Source organism: Triticum aestivum, chromosome 4D (assembly GCF_018294505.1).
Source record: "Triticum aestivum cultivar Chinese Spring chromosome 4D, IWGSC CS RefSeq v2.1, whole genome shotgun sequence".
In the NCBI taxonomy this organism is placed as follows: Eukaryota; Viridiplantae; Streptophyta; class Magnoliopsida; order Poales; family Poaceae; genus Triticum; species Triticum aestivum.
In genome coordinates, this window is record NC_057805.1 from 64,535,642 (window position 1) to 64,558,405 (window position 22,764).

Here is a 22,764-nt window from a genome sequence, read left to right on the forward strand (position 1 = left end):
ATTAGGGTTTTGGTTGATATGTGTCTTAAGGTGTTATTCTAGTACGAACTCTTGAATAGATCGATCCGAAAGAATAACTTTGAGGTGGTTTCGTACCCTACAATAATCTCTTCGTTTGTTCTCCGCTATTAGTGACTTTGGAGTGACTCTTTGTTGCATGTTGAGGGATAGTTATATGATCCAATTATGTTATTATTGTTGAGAGAACTTGCACTAATGAAAGTATGAACCCTAGGCCTTGTTTCCTAGCATTGCAATACCATTTACGCTCACTTTTATCATTAGTTACCTTGCTGTTTTTATATTTTCAGATTACAAAAACCTATACCTATCATCCATATTGCACTTGTATCACCATCTCTTCGCCAAACTAGTGCACCTATACAATTTACCATTGTATTGGGTGTGTTGGGGACACAAGAGACTCTTTGTTATTTGGTTGTAAGGTTGTTTGAGAGAGACCATCTTCATCCTACGCTTCCCACGGATTGATAAACCTTAGGTCATCCAGTTGAGGCAAATTTGCTACTGTCCTACAAACCTCTGCACTTGGAGGCCCAACAACGTCTACAAGAAGAAGGTTGCGTAGTAGACATCAGATGCTTATCCAAAAAAGGGCAGTACCCAAGCACCGGTCCACCCACATATCAAATTATCAAAGTAACGAACGCGAATCATATGAGCGTGATGAAAACTAGCTTGACGATAATTCCCATGTGTCCTCGGGAGCGTTTTCCTCTATATAAGAGTTTGCCCAGGCTTGTCCTTTGCTACAAAAAAGATTGGGCCATCTTGCTGCACCTTGTTTACTTTCATTACTTGTTTCCCGTTACAAATTGCCTTATCACAAAACTATCTGTTACCGATAATTTCAGTGCTTGCAGAGAATACCTTACTGAAAACCACTTGTCATTTCCTTCTGCTCCTCGTTGGGTTCAACACTCTTACTTATCGAAAGGACTACGATAGATCCCCTATACTTGTGGGTCATCACATACCGATGTATGCGGTCCGATGAGTGTTGAGGCTCGCAGCGGGTATCGTTATTTTCTGACCTTCACAGATGATTTGAGCAGATATGGGTATATCTATTTGACGAAACACAAGTCTGAAACATTTGAAAAGTTCAAAGAACTTCAGAGTGAAGTGGAGAATCATCGTAACAAGAAAATAAAGTTTATATGATCTGATCGTGGAGGCGAATATTTGAGTTGCGAGTTTGGCCTTCATTTAAACCAATGTGGAATAGTTTCACAACTCACGCCACCCAGAACACCACAACGTAATGGTGTGTCCGAACGTCGTAACTGTACTTTATTAGATATAGTGCGATCTATGATGCCTCTTACCGATTTACCACTATCGTTTTGGGGTTATGCATTAGAGACAGCTGGATTCACGTTAAATATGGCACCGTCCAAATCCGTTGAGACGACACCGTATGAACTGTGGTTTGGCAAGAAACCTAAGCTGTCGTTTCTTAAAGTTTGGGGATGCGACGCTTATGTCAAAAGGCTTCAGCCTGATAAGCTCGAACCTAAATCGAAGAAGTGTGTCTTCATAGGATACCCTAAGGAAACAATTGGGCACACCTTCTACCACAGATCTGAAGGCAAAATCTTTGTTGCTAAGAATGGGTCCTTTCTAGAGAAGGAGTTTCTCTCGAAAGAAGTGAGTGGGAGGAAAGCAGAACTTGATGAGGTAATTATACCTTCTCTCGAATTGGAGAGTAGCACATCACAGAAAACCGTTCTCGTGATGCCTACACCAACTAGTGAGGAAGCTAATGATGATGATCATAAAACTTCAGATCAAGTTACTACTAAACCTCGTAGGTCGACCAGAGCATGATCCGAACCAGAGTGGTACGGTAATCATGTCCTGGAATTCATGTTACTAGACCAAGGCGAACCTACAAACTATGAAGAAGCTATGATAAGCCCAGATTCCAACAGATGGCTTGAGGCCATGAAATCCGAGATAGGATACATGTATGAGAACAAGTATGGACTTTGGTGGACTTTCCCGATGATCGGCAAGCCATAGAGAATAAATGGATCTTCAAGAAGAAGACTGACGCTGATGGTAATGTTACTATCTACAAAGCTTGACTTGTCGCAAATGGTTTTCGACAAGTTCAAGGGGTTGACTACGATGAGACTTTCTCACCCATAGCAATGCTTAAGTCTGTCCGAATCATGTTAGCAATTGCCGCATTTTATAATTATGAAATCTGGCAAATGGATGTCAAAAACTGTATTCCTCAATGGATATTAAAGAAGAGTTGTATATGATGCAATCAGAAGGTTTTTTTATCCTAAAGGTGCTAAAAAAGTGTGCAAGCTCCAGCAATCCATCTATGGACTGGTGCAAGCATCTCGGAGTTGGAACATACACTTTGATGAGGTGATCAAATCATATGGTTTTATATAGACTTACGGTGAAGCCTGTAATTACAAGAAAGTGAGTGGGTGCTCTGTAACATTTCTGATATTATATGTGTATGACATATTATTGATTGGAAATGATATAGATTTTCTGGATAGCATAAAAAGGATACTCGAACAAGAATTTTTCAATGAAAGACCTCGGTGAAGCTACTTGCATATTGAGCATCAAAATCTATAGGGATAGATCAAGACACTTAATAGGACTTTCACAAAACACATACCTTGATAAGATTTGAAGAAGTTCAAAATGGTTTAGTCTAAGAAGGGGTTCTTGCCTGTATTACAAGGTGTGAAGTTGAGTAAAAAGTCAAAGCCCGACCACGGTAGAAGATAGAGAGAGAATGAAAGTCATTCCCTATGCCTCTGCCATAGGTTCTATACGATATGCCATGCTGTGTACCACACATGATGTGTGTCTTGCCACTTTCTGGCAAAGAGGGTACAAGAGTGATCCAGGAGTGGACCACTGGACAACGGTCAAAATTATCCTTAGGTGCCTTAAAGAGGACTAAAGAAATGTTTCTCGGTTATGGAGGTGATAAAGAGTTCGTCATAAAGAGTTACGTCGATGCAAGCTTTGACACTAATCTAGATGACTCTAAGTCTCAATCTGGATACATATTGAATGTGGGAGCAATTAGCTAGAGTAGCTCCATGCAGAGCATTGTAGACATATAAATTTGCAAAATACATACAGATCTGAATGTGGCAGACCCGTTGACTAAGCCTCTCTCACAAGCAAAACATGATCACACCTTAGTACTCTTTAGGTGTTAATCACATGGCGATGTGAACTAGATTATTGACTCCAGTAAACCCTTTGAGTGTTGGTCAGATGGCGATGTGAACTATGGGTGTTAATCACATGGCGATGTGAACTATTGGTGTTAATCACATGGCGATGTGAACTAGATTATTGACTCTAGTGCAAGTGGGAGACTGATGGAAATATGCCCTAGAGGCAATAATAAAATGGTTATTATTATTTTTCCTAAATCATGATAAAGGTTTATTATTCATGATAGAATTGTATTAATCGGAAACCTAAATACATGTGTGAATATATAAACAAACACCGTGTCCCTAGTGAGCCTCTACTTGACTAGCTCGTTGATCAAAGATGGTTAAGGTTTCCTAACCATGGACATGAGTTGTCATTTGATAACGGGATCACATCATCAGGAGAATGATGTGATGGACAAGACCAATCCGTTAGCTTAGCATTATGATGTTTCAGTTTTATTGCTATTGCTTTCTTCATGTCAAATACATATTCCTTTGACTATGAGATTATGCAACTCCCGGATACCGGAGGAATGCCTTGTGTGCTATCAAACATCACAACATAACTGGGTGATTATAAAGATGCTATACAGGTATCTCCAAAGGTGTTTGTTGGGTTGGCATAGATCGAGATTAGGATTTGTCACTCCGAGTATCGGATAGGTATCTCTGGGCCCTCTCGGTAATACACATCATAAGTTTGCAAGAAAATGACTAAGGAATTAGTCACGAGGTGATGTATTACGGAACGAGTAAAGAGACTTGTCGGTAACGAGATTGAACTAGGTATGTAGATACCGACGATCGAATCCCGGGCAAGTAACATACCGATGGACAAAGGGAATTACGTATGTTGTCATAACGGTTCGACCGATAAAGATATTCATAGAATATGTAGGAGCCAATATGGGCATCCAGGTTCCGCTATTTGTTATTGACCAGAGAGCTCGGTCATGTCTACATAGTTCTCGAACTCATAGGGTCCGCACACTTAACATTCGTTGACGATATAGTATTATATGAGTTATGTGATTTGGTGATCAAATGTTGTTCGGAGTCCCGGATGAGGTCACGGACATGACGAGGAGTCTCGAAATTGTCGAGAGGTAAAGATTGATATATTGTACGATGGTATTCGGACACCGGAAGTGTTCCGGAGGGTACTGGGTACTTATCGGGTCACCAGAAAGGAGTTTCGGGCACACCCGGCAAAGATATGGGCCTTATGGACCAAGTGAGGGAAGACACCAGCCCTGGTGCGCCCCTATAGAGGCCAGCCCTATGAGGAGGAGAAGGAAAGTGTGGATTAGGATTCCTACTTCCTTCCCTCTCCCCCCTCTTTCCTTCCCCCTCGGTTATATATGGCAGGGGGAGGGGCTTGGGAGGGACTCCAAGTAGGATTCCTCCTACTTGGGCGCCTTTTATGGCTGCTCCTCCCTCCCTCCCACCTATATATATGAGGAGGGGGTGCCTAGCTGTAACGCCCCGAGACCGACGCTCCGATTGCCTTCCTTGTTTGGCGAGTCAACTGTGTTTTATTTGTGTGTTGCATTCATCATCGCATCATTTGCATTGCATCGGCACTTCGTTGCCGCCATGCTTTAAAACTGCATCCCCTCGTAGTGGCCGCGCCACCCTTCCTTCCGCTGACCCTTCCGAGACCAACCTCGTTCTTCGTTTTCCCTCTTGCTTAAACCGGAGTCCCTCTTTGCACAGTGCATCGCCCCCTCGCGTGCGTCTGAAATTTGTCCCGAACCCGAACCGGACTTTCGTTACCGTTGGGTCCGGATCAACCCCTAACATCTACAAAACATCACCGTTTTCTTCATTGGACATCCTAACCTATATTTTTCCCAGCCGTCCGATTACGATCGTAGGGACGTGACAGCCCCTACCCTAATCTCATTGCAGTATAAATAGTGGACAACCCTAAAATCTAGGGACCTGTCCCATCCTCCCAGCCGCGCCGCCACTCTACCAAATCCCCATCGGGATCCATCCCACCCAACCAGATCGAAGGGGACCACCTCCCTCGTTTTGCGTCGCCGCCCAACCACAGCAAGCCTTCCTCGATCATCCATCCCCTCTTTCCGATCTAGCCAGCCACCTCTCTGTTCAAGCTCCTCTGGTCATGTCCAACCCCGAGCGCCACCCTCTCCCTCGAGCTCGAGCAGGCTGCACCGCGCCTCCTCCCCTCCTCATGTGCCTCGATCCAGGGTGGATCGAGAGCAGCGTCCTCCGACCCCGAGCAGCACCACGCCATGGCCCCGCCGTCAAGCTGCTCCGACCCGCAAGTCCTCCTCACCGCGCCTCCTCCCTGTTTCTCGCGGTTCTTCCCCTACTGCTGCCGCTAATTGCATGGTCACCGTGTTTCTCCTACAAGGACTGCGTCACCAAGTCAAGAACGTCGTCGGCCTCGTCAACCCTCCTTGCTGCTCGACCCGACCGCATCGCCCAAGGCTTCGTCCTCGCCGCCCCTGCGCATCAAGCCCCTGCGCCGTGCTCCTCCCCTGCTGCGAGCCTCTGCCTCGACTCGTGCCCGAACTCCTTCCCGAGCTGGAGCTCCTGCCTCGACCTCACATCCACCTCGTCGCGCCGATGACTCGTCACGCCGGACTCCTCCCGCAGCAGCTCCTCCCGATGCCATCGCCTACCTCCTCGTCCCCGTGCCCACAACCGCGGAGCAGAAGCCCGAGCCCCGGCGACCCCTCCTGGACCTGTTGCTGCCGCCGCCTCGCCAGCGCCGCTCGCCTCCCCGGCGCGCCTCCGCCCCTTCTCCAGCCAAGTCCGGTGCCCCATGGCCGGATCCGCCGTCGCCTGCTCGTCGGTAGCCACCGCCGTGCCCGCGACCCCTGCTTCCTGTCGCCATGGCGCCGCTGCAGTCTTCTGCAGTTAGATGCAGCAGCGCTGCATCGAGCGCACGCCCGTGCCGCCGCGTTGACTTCGTCGCCCTTCGCCAGCTACCAGGCCCAGCGCCCCGCCGGCCTGCCTCTTCCACCGAACGGGCCAAGGCCCATGGTGAGGCCCCCAGCGCCCTTTGTTTTTTTTTCCTCTGTTGGGCTTCCTATTCACTTTCGGCCCATGTGATTTTTTTCAGGATCTGCGAATTTCTCTATTATCCAGAGAATTACTGTTTTACAGAAAACCCCTTGCACTTCATGCATTTAATAACTCCACAACCGTGCATCGGATTAAAACAAACTAAATATGTAAAATGCTTAGAATTTTGTGTAGTTTAATAATATGCCATTTTCACCCATGTTAAAATTGTTTGAAATGTTGTTTGATTAAATTTGCTTGAATAATATGTTAAAATGATTTATTCCATAACTAAATAACCGTAGCTCGGATTTTAATAAATTATATATGTAAATGGGGTAGGAAGATGCCTAGTTTAACATGGTGCACTTTGTTTTACTGTTTTACAACTATAAAATTATGTAATAGGCAGAACAATACCAAATCTAAATTATGGACATGAGGATTTTCCGGAATTGTTGTTGTTTGTTTCCGGCCTCATTGAACTTGCTTAAATGTGTAGTTTACTTATGCTTCACCCCTTGCCATGTTTAATAACATTTAATATTGTTGGGTACATAAACGAGAGAGAACTAAATAATTAAATGTGGTGTTTCGTCAATATGCAACTCGTTGCATACTGAGCTCCACTTAATTTGTAGTGTTGTTTGTTGCACTTTGCCATGCCATGCCTCACTAAACCGGACATGCATCATACTTGATTGTGCATCATGCCATGTTCATGTTTGTGTGTTTACTATGTTGTTTGTTTCTTTCCAGATTGCTTCTCTCGTTAGCTTCGGTTTCGTTCCGGAGTTGTGAGGATTCGTTCGACTACGTCCGCTTGTCTTCTTCATGGACTCATTCTTCTTCCTTGCGGGATCTCAGGCAAGATGACCATACCCTCGAAATCACTTCTATCTTTGCTTGCTAGTTGCTCGCTCTATTGCTATGCTGCGCTACCTACCACTTGCTATATCATGCCTCCCAAATTGCCATGAAACCACCTCTAACCTTTGTCACCCTTCCTAGCAAACCGTTGTTTGGCTATGTTACCGCTTTTGCTCAGCCCCTCTTATAGCGTTGCTAGTTGCAGGTGAAGATGAAGATTGCTCCATGTTGGATTATGTTTATGTTGGGATATCACAATATCTCTTATTTAATTAATGCATCTATATACTTGGTAAAGGGTGGAAGGCTCGGCCTTATGCCTGGTGTTTTGTTCCACTTTTGCCGCCCTAGTTTCTGTCATACCGGTGTTATGTTCCTTGATTTGGCGTTCCTTACGCGGTTGGGTGTTTTATGGGACCCCCTTGATAGTTCGCTTTGAATAAAACTCCTCCAGCAAGGTCCAACCTTGGTTTTACCATTTGCTTACCTAAGCCTTTTTCCCTTGGGTTCTGCAGACTAAAGGGTCATCTTTATTTTAAACCCCCGGGCCAGTGTTCCTCTGAGTGCTGGTCCAAACTAGAGCAACTTGCAGCGCCACCTCGGGGAAACTCGAGGTCTGGTTTTAGTTGTACGTAGTGTTCATCCGGTGTGCCCTGAGAACGAGATATGTGCAGATCCTATCGGGATTTGTCGGCACAGCGGGCGGCTTTGCTGGTTTTGTTTTACCATTGTCGAAATGTCTTGTAACCGGGATTCCGAGACTGATCGGGTCTTCCCGGGAGAAGGAATATCCTTCGTTGACCGTGAGAGCTTATAATGGGCTAAGTTGGGACACCCCTGCAGGGTATTATCTTTCGAAAGCCGTGCCCGCGGTTATGTGGCAGATGGGAATTTGTTAATGTCCGGTTGTAGAGAACTTGACACTTGACTTAATTAAAATACATCAACCGCGTGTGTAGCCGTGATGGTCTCTTCTCGGTGGAGTCCGGGAAGTGAACACGGTTTCTGGGTTATGTTTGACGTAAGTAGGAGTTCAGGATCACCTCTTGATCATTGCTAGTTCACGACTGTTCCGTTGCTTCTCTTCTCGCTCTCCTTTGCGTATGTTAGCCACCATATATGCTTAGTGCTTGGTGCAGCTCCACCTCACTACCTTTTTTCCTTCCTATAAGCTTAAATAGTCTTGATCTCGCGGGTGTGAGATTGCTGAGTCCTCGTGACTCACAGATACTTCCAAAACAGTTGTAGGTGCCGATGAGACCAGTGCAGATGACGCAACTGAGCTCAAGTGGGAGCTCGATGAAGATCTTGTTCATTACTATGTTTCTTTTCATGTTGTTCAGTAAAAAAATTCTCTCCTCAAATTTCACTAAAAAATTTTTAGGATCACGCGGGTATCTTGGAATCGTTCCGATGGTTTTGTGACGAGAACATTGTTCTTGGTGCCTCCTGACATTTAGGGGTTGTGGCAGTGTCCCGGGGAGTTGAGCTCCGAGGTGTTGTCGTCAGAATTTTATCGTTGCAGTTCTGGAATACCTGAGTTTCGCCGACATCGAAATCTCTTTTATGCAGTTGTTGGTGAGATCACCTCGACGCCACCCAGTACTGGGGCGGGAGTTCGGGAGTATTGCCATAACTCGTATAACGGATGCTTTTCGAAGGTTGAGGTAAACGATTTCGGAGTTTTCTTGGTTATGTGTTGACGGATGGATACAGCTGGATCTAGGTATTGTTAGTTTGGGTGATATATTTTTTGTCCCCTGTATCCCCAACACCTGATTGCATAACCAGAAAGTTTCGGGAGTTTATAAGTGGGAATTCAAGTAGCTCTAGGATATCTTTCCGACAGATGCATGATATGAGATTGGGGTTCGACGTCTAGTGGTCCGCCTTTCCACGGTTGGTTTTACAGTGGTCTCGTAGTGTCTTAAAGAGTCCTTGGCTATGCCGACTCGGGGACGCTTCGTATGTCATGTGCACTGCCTTGTACATGATTGTGCTGTACGATCGAGCCCGTGTGGCCCCCACCACGAAAACTTCGGACGAAATCTCTATCATATGTTTGTTCCGGCTTATTTTGCAAGACAAATCCTTTGTTTTGTTTTATTTGTGGTATTCGAGTTGCTTCGAAGTCAAATGTTGAATCCATACCTTTCCTAAACGGTGTTCTCATATTGCTATGTGAATACTAATCCTTCTTGATCATCGAGGTCGTCATGGTAATTTCTTTTTCTACCGGCGTGCTTCTCTTCAAGTGGATCCAATCATTTCAACATTCGCAAGATCACCTCTCAGTTTCCCAACATTGTTCGTTTCATCCGTCCCCAAGTTGCCTTTGTTTTTCCCGCCCTCCCACCCTTCTTCCTTCAAGGACTCAGATTTCTTAACCAAATATCCATTTTATTCACGTGAAATCCCTTCATTCTTTTCTTTCAATGTTCTTAACCGGTGATTTCTCATGAAGATGCTCATGAAGCTTCAAGTTTATTATTCTTCGTTATTTTTTCTTCTCCGGTGAATTCAATTCAAGTTTTCGGATTAATCATATTTTTTCCTTGTTTCAAATGTTTTTCTCATGCTGGTGTATCTCTTAATCATTCCCCGCTTGCTATTCAATTGTTCCGGAGTGCTGAAGATATCTCTGAAGATTCGTGTTTCCACTCCGCATCAATTCTAACTATTTCGAGGTTGTTACCTCATTCAAGCCATTTAATTCAACCGGTGCAATCTCCTTTTCAAGTAATCTATTCAACGGTGTATATTTTGAGTGGGCCCTAACCCACAGGTCTTTTTCCAGGATCTTACCTGACTCTTCTAATTCTTTCTGGAGTTATTCCCAAATTCATTGCAAAGTTTGACGTAAGAATGAATTATCATCAGTCATATGTCTTTCTCCAAGATCTTTCAAATTATTTCATCGTTGGTTCATCATTTTTATTATCCATTGTTCCGGAGTGCCTCAATAATTCATGGTGGTGTTTCTCATCGTCATTCTCAACATTTGAAGACCGAAGAAGGATTTCTCGTGAATCTTGGTCCGTTCTCTTGAAGATTCATGGTTCTTACTTGTTGCCATCCTCTCAAATTGTTTCCAATCGCGTAATTCTTTTCTTACCCATCCGGAGCATTCCAGAGTTGTTTTCATTTCTTGATCATCCGAAGACCATCATTTTAGAAGATTTATTCGTTCTCAACATTCAATTCTCGTTCTCCAAATCTTACCGGTGCATCGTCCAAGTATCCTCTAATCAGTTCACGATCTCTTCGTTCTCATGTATCTAAATCCCCTCAAGTATTTTCATTCGTTTTTCCAATTCTTCCCGGTGAATTGCGCCTTTGCTTCTTTCTTTTCCAATTCTTACGGTGTTTCGTCCTCTTTTCTTCTTTCATTTCCAATTCTCGCGGTGGTTCGTTCAAGATTTCTCTCCCTTCATTATCATATCAATTTATTCGTTGTTTCAATCCTACCGGTGGTTCGATGAAGGCCTTCCCAAGTTTGCGCAATATCTATGTTAATCCTTTCTACGAGAATAAGTAGTATGCCAAATCCGTTGCTTGTCATCAATCTAAATTGGTGAAGGCTAAGCATAATGTAATTCTTATTCTTGTTTCATCCAAGTGATTAATTCCTTATTCCGGAGGTTCATCAGAATTCTTGATTTCAATTGTTCATCTTTCTTTCCGGAGCTCCAAGTTATTTCAATTATATCATTTCAAAGCTTCATCTAATCATTGCAAGGCTTCTCCCGGAGTTCTTTTTAAGTTTCCATTTCATTTGATCATTCTTATATTACCGGAGTTCTTCATGGAGGCTCTACATGGTGCGTCGTCAAGGATTCCTTTCATTCTTCAATTGTTCTTCAAGATTTCTCTCGAAGCTATGATCTATCATGCTATACTCTTAAATAAACATGGTGCTCAACACATGTGTTGTTTTGAGGAGTTCAAACATTCTTCATCTTGCATTCCGAAGTGCAATTCTCTCTACCTTATCTTTTGGGATGGTGTTATGTCATTTTTGACAATTTCCTTCATGTTTCATGATTCACAAGTTGTCAGGAATGAGATAATTAAATCCATCATTTTCTGTTTCGTTCAAGAGATCTTTTCAACCAATCAATCTTTGTGTTGGAGTTATATTGGGTTATAATTCACCTAAAGCCTTCCCTAAGGAATGTAGCTATTTGTGGTGGTTATCAATGATCCAAATTTTCTCCTTCTCATCTCGGTGTAGAAGTTTTCATCTCCTTGTTGATATCAATCCAATCATTTGTTTCCGTTAGTGGCGGGTTGTCACCTCATAATTTTGAGAAGTTTTCCATAAGCCCACTACAAGCTTATTCTTTTAGTTGTTGGTTTTTTCCAACAACTCCGTTCTAACCTTCTTGCAAGGATACTTTCCAAATTCATTTGTGGAAGGTGTTGTCATTTCCTTCTCCGTTCTCTTATTCTGACGATCTATCTTCTATTCGTTCGTCCCGGAGGCATTGTGATGTTGCTCTCTTCGATCAATCATCTTGTTTTGTCAAGAACATGTAATTTTTTTCCTTTCTTATCCATTTAGCCGGAGTGTCGTGTTTTCACTCGAGTTCTCTCATCTTATCAAGTTTTGCCTCCCTTCTCAACCGGAGTGCTATCTGAAATCTTTCTTACCCCTTGTGCCATTCTTTCTTTAGTTCCGGAGGCAATGTGTTGTTAATTTCATCGAGTATCCTCTCATCTTGTCAAATTCATGTTCAATTCCTTCCATTTACAGTCGGAGTGCTGCCCAAATTATATCATTCTTATTCCTTCCCTATCTTGTTTTAACCGGAGTGGTTTAAATATCTATCGTGTCACTTAACCTCAAGGTTCACATGGTGTTCCTTGTCTCTCTTTTCTACCGGAGTCTTCTCAATTTTGTTCACCTCTGTCGTGTCATTTCTTCAAGCTTTGCTACCTCTCAAGGTTCTTTGGTTTCACTCGTTTGCCAAAGAAGCAATTTGTTTTACCTCTTCCTCTTCCGCTTTTCTCCGGTGCCATCCTAGATCTCAGGACGAGATCCTCTTGTAGTGGTGGAGTGTTGTAACGCCCCGAGACCGACGCTCCAATTGCCTTCCTTGTTTGGCGAGTCAGCTGTGTTTTATTTGTGTGTTGCATTCATCATCGCATCATTTGCATTGCATCGGCACTTCGTTGCCGCCATGCTTTAAAACTGCATCCCCTCGTAGTGGCCGCGCCCCCCTTGCTTCCGCTGACCCTTCCGAGACCAACCTCGTTCTTCGTTTTCCCTCTTGCTTAAACCGGAGTCCCTCTTTGCACAGTGCATCGCCCCCTCGCGCGCGTCCGAAATTTGTCCCGAACCCGAACCGGACTTTCGTTACCGTTGGGTCCGGATCATCCCCTAACATCTACAAAACATCACTGTTTTCTTCATTGGACATCCTAACCTATATTTTTCCCAGCCGTCCGATTACGATCGTAGGGACGTGATAGCCCCTACCCTAATCTCATTGCAGTATAAATAGTGGACAACCCTAAAATCTAGGGACCTGTCCCATCCTCCCACCCGCGCCGCCACTCTACCAAATCCCCATCGGGATCCATCCCACCCAACCAGATCGCGGCGACCACCTCCCTCGTTTTGCGTCGCCGCCCAACCACAGCAAGCCTTCCTCGATCATCCATCCCCTCTTTCCGATCCAGCCAGCCACCTCTCTGTTCGAGCTCCTCTGGTCATGTCCAACCCCGAGCGCCACCCTCTCCCTCGAGCTCGAGCAGGCTGCACCGCGCCTCCTCCCCTCCTCATGTGCCTCGATCCAGGGTGGATCGAGAGCAGCGTCCTCCGACCCCGAGCAGCACCACGCCATGGCCCCGGCGTCAAGCTGCTCCGACCCGTAGGTCCTCCTCACCGCGCCTCCTCCCTGTTTCTCGCTGTTCTTCCCCTACTGCTGCCGCTAATCGCATGGTCGCCGTGTTTCTCCTGCAAGGACTGCGTCACCAAGTCAAGAACGTCGTCGGCCTCGTCAACCCTCCTTGCTGCTCGACCCGACCACATCGCCCAAGGCTTCGTCCTCGCCGCCCCTGCGCATCAAGCCCCTGCGCCATGCTCCTCCCCTGCTGCGAGCCTCTGCCTCGACTCATGCCCGAACTCCTTCCCGAGCCAGAGCTCCTGCCTCGACCTCACATCCACCTCATCGCGCCGACGACTCGTCACGCCGGACTCCTCCCGGAGCAGCTCCTCCCGATGCCATCGCCTACCTCCTCGTCCTCGTGCCCACAGCCGCGGAGCAGAAGCCCGAGCCCCGGCGACCCCTCCTGGACCTGTTGCTGCCGGCGCCTCGCCAGCGCCGCTCGCCTCCCCGGCGCGCCTCTGCCCCTTCTCCAGCCAAGTCCGGTGCCCCATGGCCGGATCCGCCGTCGCCTGCTCGTCGGTAGCCACCGCCGTGCCCGCGACCCCTGCTTCCTGTCGCCATGGTGCCGCTGCAGTCTTCTGCAGTTAGATGCAGCAGCGCTGCATCGAGCGCACGCCCGTGCCGCCGTGTTGACTTCGTCGCCCTTCGCCAGCTACCAGGCCCAGCGCCCCGCCGGCCTGCCTCTTCCACCGAACGGGCCAAGGCCCATGGTGAGGCCCCCAGCGCCCTTTGTTTTTTTCCTCTGTTGGGCTTCCTATTCACTTTCGGCCCATGTGATTTTTTTTTCAGGATCTGCGAATTTCTCTATTATCCAGAGAATTATTGTTTTACAGAAAACCCCTTGCACTTCATGCATTTAATAACTCCACAACCGTGCATCGGATTAAAACAAACTAAATATGTAAAATGCTTAGAATTTTGTGTAGTTTAATAATATGCCATTTTCACCCATGTTAAAATTGTTTGAAATGTTGTTTGATTAAATTTGCTCGAATAATATGTTAAAATGATTTATTCCATAACTAAATAACCGTAGCTCGGATTTTAATAAATTATATATGTAAATGGGGTAGGAAGATGCCTAGTTTAACATGGTGCACTTTGTTTTACTGTCTTACAACTATAAAATTATGTAATAGGCAGAACAGTACCAAATCTAAATTATGGACATGAGGATTTTCCGGAATTGTTGTTGTTTGTTTCCGGCCTCATTGAACTTGCTTAAATGTGTAGTTTACTTATGCTTCACCCCTTGCCATGTTTAATAACATTTAATATTGTTGGGTACATAAACGAGAGAGAACTAAATAATTAAATGTGGTGTTTCGTCAATATGCAACTCGTTGCATACTGAGCTCCACTTAATTTGTAGTGTTGTTTGTTGCACTTTGCCATGCCATGCCTCACTAAACCGGACATGCATCATACTTGATTGTGCATCATGCCATGTTCATGTTTGTGTGTTTACTATGTTGTTTGTTTCTTTCCAGATTGCTTCTCTCGTTAGCTTCGGTTTCGTTCCGGAGTTGTGAGGATTCGTTCGACTACGTCCGCTTGTCTTCTTCATGGACTCGTTCTTCTTCCTTGCGGGATCTCAGGCAAGATGACCATACCCTCGAAATCACTTCTATCTTTGCTTGCTAGTTGTTCGCTCTATTGCTATGCTGCGCTACCTACCACTTGCTATATCATGCCTCCCATATTGCCATGAACCCTCTAACCTTTTCACCCTTCCTAGCAAACCGTTGTTTGGCTATGTTACCGCTTTTGCTCAGCCCCTCTTATAGCGTTGCTAGTTGCAGGTGAAGATGAAGATTGCTCCATGTTGGATTATGTTTATGTTGGGATATCACAATATCTCTTATTTAATTAATGCATCTATATACTTGGTAAAGGGTGGAAGGCTCGGCCTTATGCCTGGTGTTTTGTTCCACTTTTGCCGCCCTAGTTTCCGTCATACCGGTGTTATGTTCCTTGATTTTGCGTTCCTTACGCGGTTGGGTGATTTATGGGACCCCCTTGACAGTTCGCTTTGAATAAAACTCCTCCAGCAAGGCCCAACCTTGGTTTTACCATTTGCTACCCTAAGCCTTTTTCCCTTGGGTTCGGAAGACTCAAGGGTCATCTTTATTTTAAACCCCCGGGCCAGTGTTCCTCTGAGTGCTGGTCCAAACTAGAGCCACTTGCAGCGCCACCTCGGGGAAACTCGAGGTCTGGTTTTAGTTGTACGTAGTGTTCAACCGGTGTGCCCTGAGAACGAGATATGTGCAGCTCCTATCGGGATTTGTCGGCACAGCGGGCGGCTTTGCTGGTTTTGTTTTACCATTGTCGAAATGTCTTGTAACCGGGATTCCGAGACTGATCGGGTCTTCCCGGGAGAAGGAATATCCTTCGTTGACCGTGAGAGCTTATAATGGGCTAAGTTGGGACACCCCTGCAGGGTATTATCTTTCGAAAGCCGTGCCCGCGGTTATGTGGCAGATGGGAATTTGTTAATGTCCGGTTGTAGAGAACTTGACACTTGACTTAATTAAAATACATTAACCGCGTGTGTAGCCGTGATGGTCTCTTCTCAGCGGAGTCCGGGAAGTGAACACGGTTTCTGGGTTATGTTTGACGTAAGTAGGAGTTCAGGATCACCTCTTGATCATTGCTAGTTCACGACCGTTCCGTTGCTTCTCTTCTCGCTCTCCTTTGCGTATGTTAGCCACCATATATGCTTAGTGCTTGCTGCAGCTCCACCTCATTACCCTTTCCTTCCTATAAGCTTAAATAGTCTTGATCTCGCGGGTGTGAGATTGCTGAGTCCTCGTGACTCACAGATACTTCCAAAACAGTTGTAGGTGCCGATGAGACCAGTGCAGATGACGCAACTGAGCTCAAGTGGGAGCTCGATGAAGATCTTGTTCATTACTATGTTTCTTTTCATGTTGATCAGTAGTGGTGCCCAGTTGGGACGATCAGGGATCTGGCAGTTGGGTTGTCTTCTTTTCTTTTGGTTCCGTAGTCGGACCTATGTGTGTATCTCTGAATGATGTATGTTTTATTTATGTATTGTGTGAAGTGGCGATTGTAAGCCAACTCTTTATCCCATTCTTGTTCATTACATGGGATTGTGTGAAGATGACCCTTCTTGCGACAAAACCACAATGCGGTTATGTCTCTAAGTCGTGCCTCGACACGTGGGAGATATAGCCGCATCGTGGGTGTTACACTAGCATACAACAGACAATGGCCTAGCCGTGTGCGGCGCCCCCCTCCACAGTTTACACCCTCGGTCATATCTTCGTGGTGCTTAGGCGCAGCCCTGCGAGGATCACTTCACCATCATCGTCAACACTCCGTCATGCTGACGGAACTCATCTACTACCTCGACGTCTTGCTGGATCAAGAAGGCGAGGGACGTCACCGAGCTGAACCTGTGCATAACTCGGAGGTGTTGTGCGTTCGGTACTTGATCGGTCAGAGCTAGAAGAAGCTCAACTACATCAACCGCGTTGTCAAATGCTTCCGCTTACGGTCTACGAGGGTACGTAGACACACTCCCCCCCTCGTTGCTATGCATCTCCATGGATAGATCATTGCGTGTGCGTAGAACTTTTTTTGTTTTCCATGCAACGTTTCCCAACACCGGCTTGGGGCGGGTACTTATTCCGTTGGCCTAGGCGAGGGAGGTGGAGCAGCGAGCTACCTCACTCGTATTCGGTGGGCTCGGTGGGCCATCCAGTTGGCTTTTATGCCAAAGAACTGCTCTTCCTGCTCGTCGGATGCCATCGAAAGGCTGGAGAAAATTGTGAAAGAAGGAGATGGGGAACGTCGGACTTGGTGGTGCGATTCCTGCTCGGCGTCTGGCCTCGTTTAAATAGAGAGCAGATGGGAGGAGCTTGCCCGGAGTTGCGTTTAATGCTAGCCCGGTCGTGTAGCCGGAGTAGGTTTGTCGGTTTCCACGCGGGTTTAATGGAGGCGTTTCAATGCGGCGAGGAGACTTGTTCAGCCGGGCGTGCAGGGGGCGGTGCCCTCGGCCGGTGAGCTGCTTCAATGGCGGAGGCAGTGAGAGATCGCGCTTTCGCCTTGAGCCGTCTTCAATGTGGAGCGGTGCGCTCTATAGAGGCATGAATACGGGTAGCTGGCGCCGAGCAGGAATACGCGCGGGCGACGAGGAGGGGTTTGGGTTGGTCTGGGTGGTCAGAAGAGGGCTTGGGAGCGGTCCGGGCTCCCGCAAAGCCCCCCCTCCCCTCAATGTTTGTCCCCGGTTTGCTGAAGAAGGTACGTCTGGACCGCGCCGCGGATCGATAGAGAACCGTGTTGGATGACTTTCATGGTCCGAACAAATGCGAGAGGTTTGAGGTTCGGCGTTAGAGATACCCTTAAGATCCACTCTTACATTCTTAGCAATTTCACTCACCTCTAACAGTACCTCCTTATAACCGCAAGATGGATATGCTCCTTTTCCTCTAGACTACGGACATCAATCATGCGGTTCCAAACGGTGGAACCGGTCTAGCTCTTGAGCACACCTCCGAAACCACTCGCCACTTGAATAATACCCAAAACGAATGGCGGCTAGCTAGCTAGCTAACTAACGAATTCGTATCTCTCATACTGATCCATCGACGTTGCATTATGATTCCTCCAAATCATATACCACAACTCATCATATTGCCCACTTGAAGCATCACAGTATCCTATCCACAAGTATACATCCATGATTGTCCATGAATCAGATCATGTTCTGTGAGGCCTATCATTTTCGCACTCGTTTGCTAGCTACTTTGCTTGCCGACCTAGCACAATTTGTCGCCATCACGTCTAGTTTTAAACGGGGAAGATAGTGCGTTTGCAGCTGCAAATTTGCATACATGTATGCTTGCATCCAATTAAATATGCAATTGTTAGTGTACATTGACGTGGGACGGGGCGCTCGTGGCAGCCCAGTTGTGCTTTTGAATACTCACGTGTGGAGTGTGTCATCTTCCAACGGCGACGACCTTGGTTGGTTTGAACATTTGGCGTCACAGGACTACACGAGAACACTTTGGAGGAGATGACTCCATGTACAGCAGGCAACGCCTTCTATGCACCAGCACCATGTGTATCTCTCCGGACCAAAATATAAGACATCTTTGTAGGCTCACAAAAAGTCTTATGTTTTGGTACGGAGGCAGCAACTCCTGAAATTTTCTATATCTAAATAGTTAGCCCTCATTAACCTATTTCTCTCAACATGCAAGCATGTCACCTCATCACACAACATGCATGAAAAAAAGTCCATCCCTACTAACGTACTCCCTCCGTTCCATAATATATGTCTTTTTAGAGCTTTCACTACGGACTACATACTGATGTATCTAGACATATTTTAGGGTGTAGATTCACTCATTTTACTCCGTATGTAGTCTGTAGTTGAATCTCTAAAAAGACTTATATTTAGGAACGGAGGGAGTATTTCTCTAAACATGCAAGCATGCCACATCATGCAACATGCATGGGAAAAGGCTCACCTCAACATGCAAATATGCATGGGAATTTCCATTGTATTGTGGTATTTATATTTAATAAATATTATGCAACTATACAATAATCATAGGCAATAAGTCATATGTATTTTCAGTTCTAGCTCTTATATTATTACTCTAAATATTCATGTTTCATACAAGGAATCTCACTGAAATATGTTGCAAACTATCCCGCAACGTGCAGGATATCGTCTAGTGGAATTAGAATGTCTTGATATTTTTTGCGTGGGAATTTCTGAAAAAAATTAACAACGTTGACGCAAGAAATTACCATGCATGCGCCATGGCGCATTAATTCCAGATTGAAGTTCGATCTGCGGGATATATGCATACATCCAAGTGGAGTAGTAGTATAAATTTTACCATGAAAAGTTGCTATTCACATTAAAATTTGACTTTTTCAGATGTCGTGTCTGCGTGCAACCTGAAGTTGCATGCGAGCGTGGCAGAGATTTTATCATACGGCAGCGGCAGCCAATGGGAGAGGAGCCCCCAGCTTCCGGGCAGGATGGAGGGCCACCAGTAATACGTGGCGGTCACCAATACGAGTGCATGCATGGCTGCATCTCATTCAATTCCGACCAGAAAAAAAGTACCCCAACAGAGTTTTCTGGAAGGAACTAAAAAGTAGACCACTACTTCCTGAAATGAAATAAGAATAGTTCTCCAAATTCTAAATTTCAAACCGACGCGACACTGTTGATAAATCGCCATTTTCTCTCTCTTCTGTACCAGTCATCACGAGCACTGTGTAAGCCGGTATGTAGTCACATGATGTTTTTTTTTTCTTTGAGAAACGTAGTCACATGATGTTGATGTTCGGTACGTATGGACTGTGGACAGATGAACGTTTCTAGCTGAATCATACCATACAATGATGGCCCCTTTGAGAACATTGATTATGCATTTATAAAGCTATGATATGTTTACCACTTTTTGAAATTAACACCGCGGAATAACATTAGCATTGCATGATGCATCGGACGATGTCTGAGCCCAGGCCTTTCTTGGACATTGCATGCATCATGCATGCCCAGAGTGCGACCCCACAGGCTCAATCCCGGATCTATCTACAAAATCCAAGGGGAAACAAAAGGAGTTAGCAAGAAAGCACCGCCTTGGGGTACCGGCCATGCGATGCATAGTGTCATGTGAATCCTGTAGCTTTGGGATTTGCATGGGTCACTGCTGACCTCATTTCCGAGCGCCTTTTCACCCAACCCGACGATGACCCGCTGCGAGTTGCCCGTGTTGCAGGGCTACTCCCACCTTGCTGGAGCAAAAATGGTACAATTGTTTTATTTTGTTGCCAAAACAAAAATGATAGTTGGTGGAGGCTCGTCAATTTTTATTTTGAAATTTTTGAGAAAAAATGCAATCCAGTAAATTTTTACGTAGATTGAAAACACTGGATTTTCCCGGCACAAAAAAAAAGAATACATAGGATTTTAACTTCAACGGGTAAATTCCCTATTTAGTTAAAAGGGCTTCCCTAAATATATAGCCAGTTTCTTTTTGTGATGCAGTTAAATAACCAGGAAAAATAACCAGGCAAATGGAGTATAGTTTTTGTTTAAGAATGACTTACAGTTTTTTTTTAAGAATGGCTTGTAGCTTTACTCAAACGTAACTATATTACACGTGCAATGCTTCGGATCATAGAACCAATAAATTACCTAGTAACTTTTATTACTAATAATTGCAATAAAAATATCTCTAAAACAACTTAATGGTATCAATCTTTACAACACGAAATAATGCCAAGACTCAAGTGAAGAAACTGCAATCATATTGGAGGAGTGATACTATCATTTGTACACCTGCACGGAATTGACTACCTTCATAGTTTTTTTAAAACACTGTTGAGCCGCCCATCCAAAAGAATGAGAAGCCATAAACGTTAAATGTACTTAGTTTGGGGATGATCCCCTGGAGGTACAGGTCGTTGAACCACAAGATTTGCTAAAGAAGGATTCGAAAGTCACTCAAATCACAACAACAAAGGTAACAAAATACATGAAAACAAACTGATATGTTTTTTTTTAAACACAAAACAGACTCATATGTTACTTCCTATTTTAAAGCTGATCATGCGGCCGCGGGTAATATTTTTCAGATCACAATAGGCTTTGTGTCCCGTTCTGTTTAGCAATGAAACATTCAATGTAGAGTTACCAGGCTCAGTAATCCGGTTGGTCGGTGTGTGATGTAATTATAAAACTACGAGTTTAAGGAGACATCTTTTAGGTGTTTTTTCTTTGAGAACTCTAATATCATAGATTTTGTCGTACATATGTAGCTTCAGTTTTGTTGATGACAATTCTGTGGCAAGCAACATGTCACTAAATGAGCCTTACAACAATGGTTTGTTCTGATTTTGTTTTATGACTCCCTTGGTTTCAAAATAAGTGCCATGGTTCTAGTTCAAATTAAAACTAAAACCATGACACTAATTTTGAAACATAGGGAGTGGCAATTTCAAAGTGGCAACATGTAAGGAAACTGAGTCGTTTGTCTGAGTAAAAACATGTGTTCCCCGCAGCAAAAAGAAAAAAAAAGCGTTGCCAAAAAGAACAAGTTTAGTTGCCACTCGTCTAGGGGAGACATGCATGCAGAGTCACTTGCCAACAGATCGATGTAGACCACTGCCGATCACGATCTCGGATCATGCTCTTCAGCGATCGATGCCTGCACTTTCATGTGAGGGGTGGTACGTGGAGTAAAAGGTAGATCGATGAGCTTTCGTTGCGTTACACGTCCTACAGTACATGAAAGGGAGTCATGGAAAATGATTTGTGTCCGATTCCCGTCCGCAAGTCGTGTGACCGCAAACACTGAGAACCCAAGATTAATTGGAGGTTTGATCGTGCAATCATTTCAAGTTTCATCAATTGTTTTCTTTTTAGGGTAAAACTTTCGATCTATTCATCAATTGTTAAAGCACAATTAGAGATGCAAACTGGTAGCTTTAGGGTCCCGGTGGCTCTACCTAGTTCAATCAAATGAACTAAAATTTCAAAGGGGCTTGTTTTGGTAGACCCCCCCAACAAAACGTAGAAGGGCATAATGGTCATACGGAAGAAATGTATACCCACCTCATATCATACTGTATAGACCGACGTCCGTATACCTCCCGGAATGAAAAAAAACGACCGCCGCGTGTGTATGGGAAAAATAAGGCCTATGCACGATCTTCTCGCCCGCCCGACGATCACGCACGTCGATCACGTCCATTTTCCAACTGTGCGATCACCGCCGCCTGAACCCCATCCGACGCCGCATCTGAACGTCGTCGTCCGACGGCTCGTCGGCTGCGACTGACCGCGCTGTCGTCCCCCCGCCGCGGATCCGGCCCGCGTCGACCTACGCCGGCGACGTCTACACCATAGCCCTCATCTTGCACGTCGCCGCCGTCTTGCATCTCACCCTCGTGTTGCACGTCGCCGCTGGCTAGACCCCTGCCTGAAGGCCCATCATCGTACACCGGCGACGTCTACACCGCGGCCCAAGGTTTGCCATCTAATCTCGTCATCTAAACCTAGCATGCTAGATGATAGGAGCCACACATAGTGATCTAGGGTTTAGGGTTCACGTAAACATGCCGTCACAGCGCCGCCTCCATGGACGACCGCATGTTGTAGAAAGTTAGTGTTGCACTTCGGTATGATCCACTGTACGAACTTAACAGATGATGAATGTTCAATGTTGTGCAGTTTCATGAGTTACGTGTGTTGCCATGGACGAACAAACCACATTCACGAGGAATGAGAATGGTACTAATAAGGCGACTCAGAATGATAATGATATTTTTAACGAAGATGATGACAACAGCGACAATGATTCCGTTTCGTCATATGATATATTGCCTTCGGAGAATTTTGATAATAATGAACATGGCGCAAATAGTGAAAATGTAAGTGGCGTATATTTTGATTTCATCTTTGAATCTGCAATGTATGGCATGGCTGACTATTTATCTATGTATACAAATTTGCAGGAAGATGTGGATGTTGACAATGTGCAAAATAGTTTACAGGAATCATTTGCAGATAACTTGAGCCAAGTTCGTTGATAGATGTTGTATATCGATGAATAGTATGAATTAAATGATAGTAATTGACATATATCTTTTCATATGAATTTTGTAGGAGGAGTCAGATGGTGTTAGCGGTGATCACGATGAGGGGGAGATCGACATTGAGGAGGCTCGAA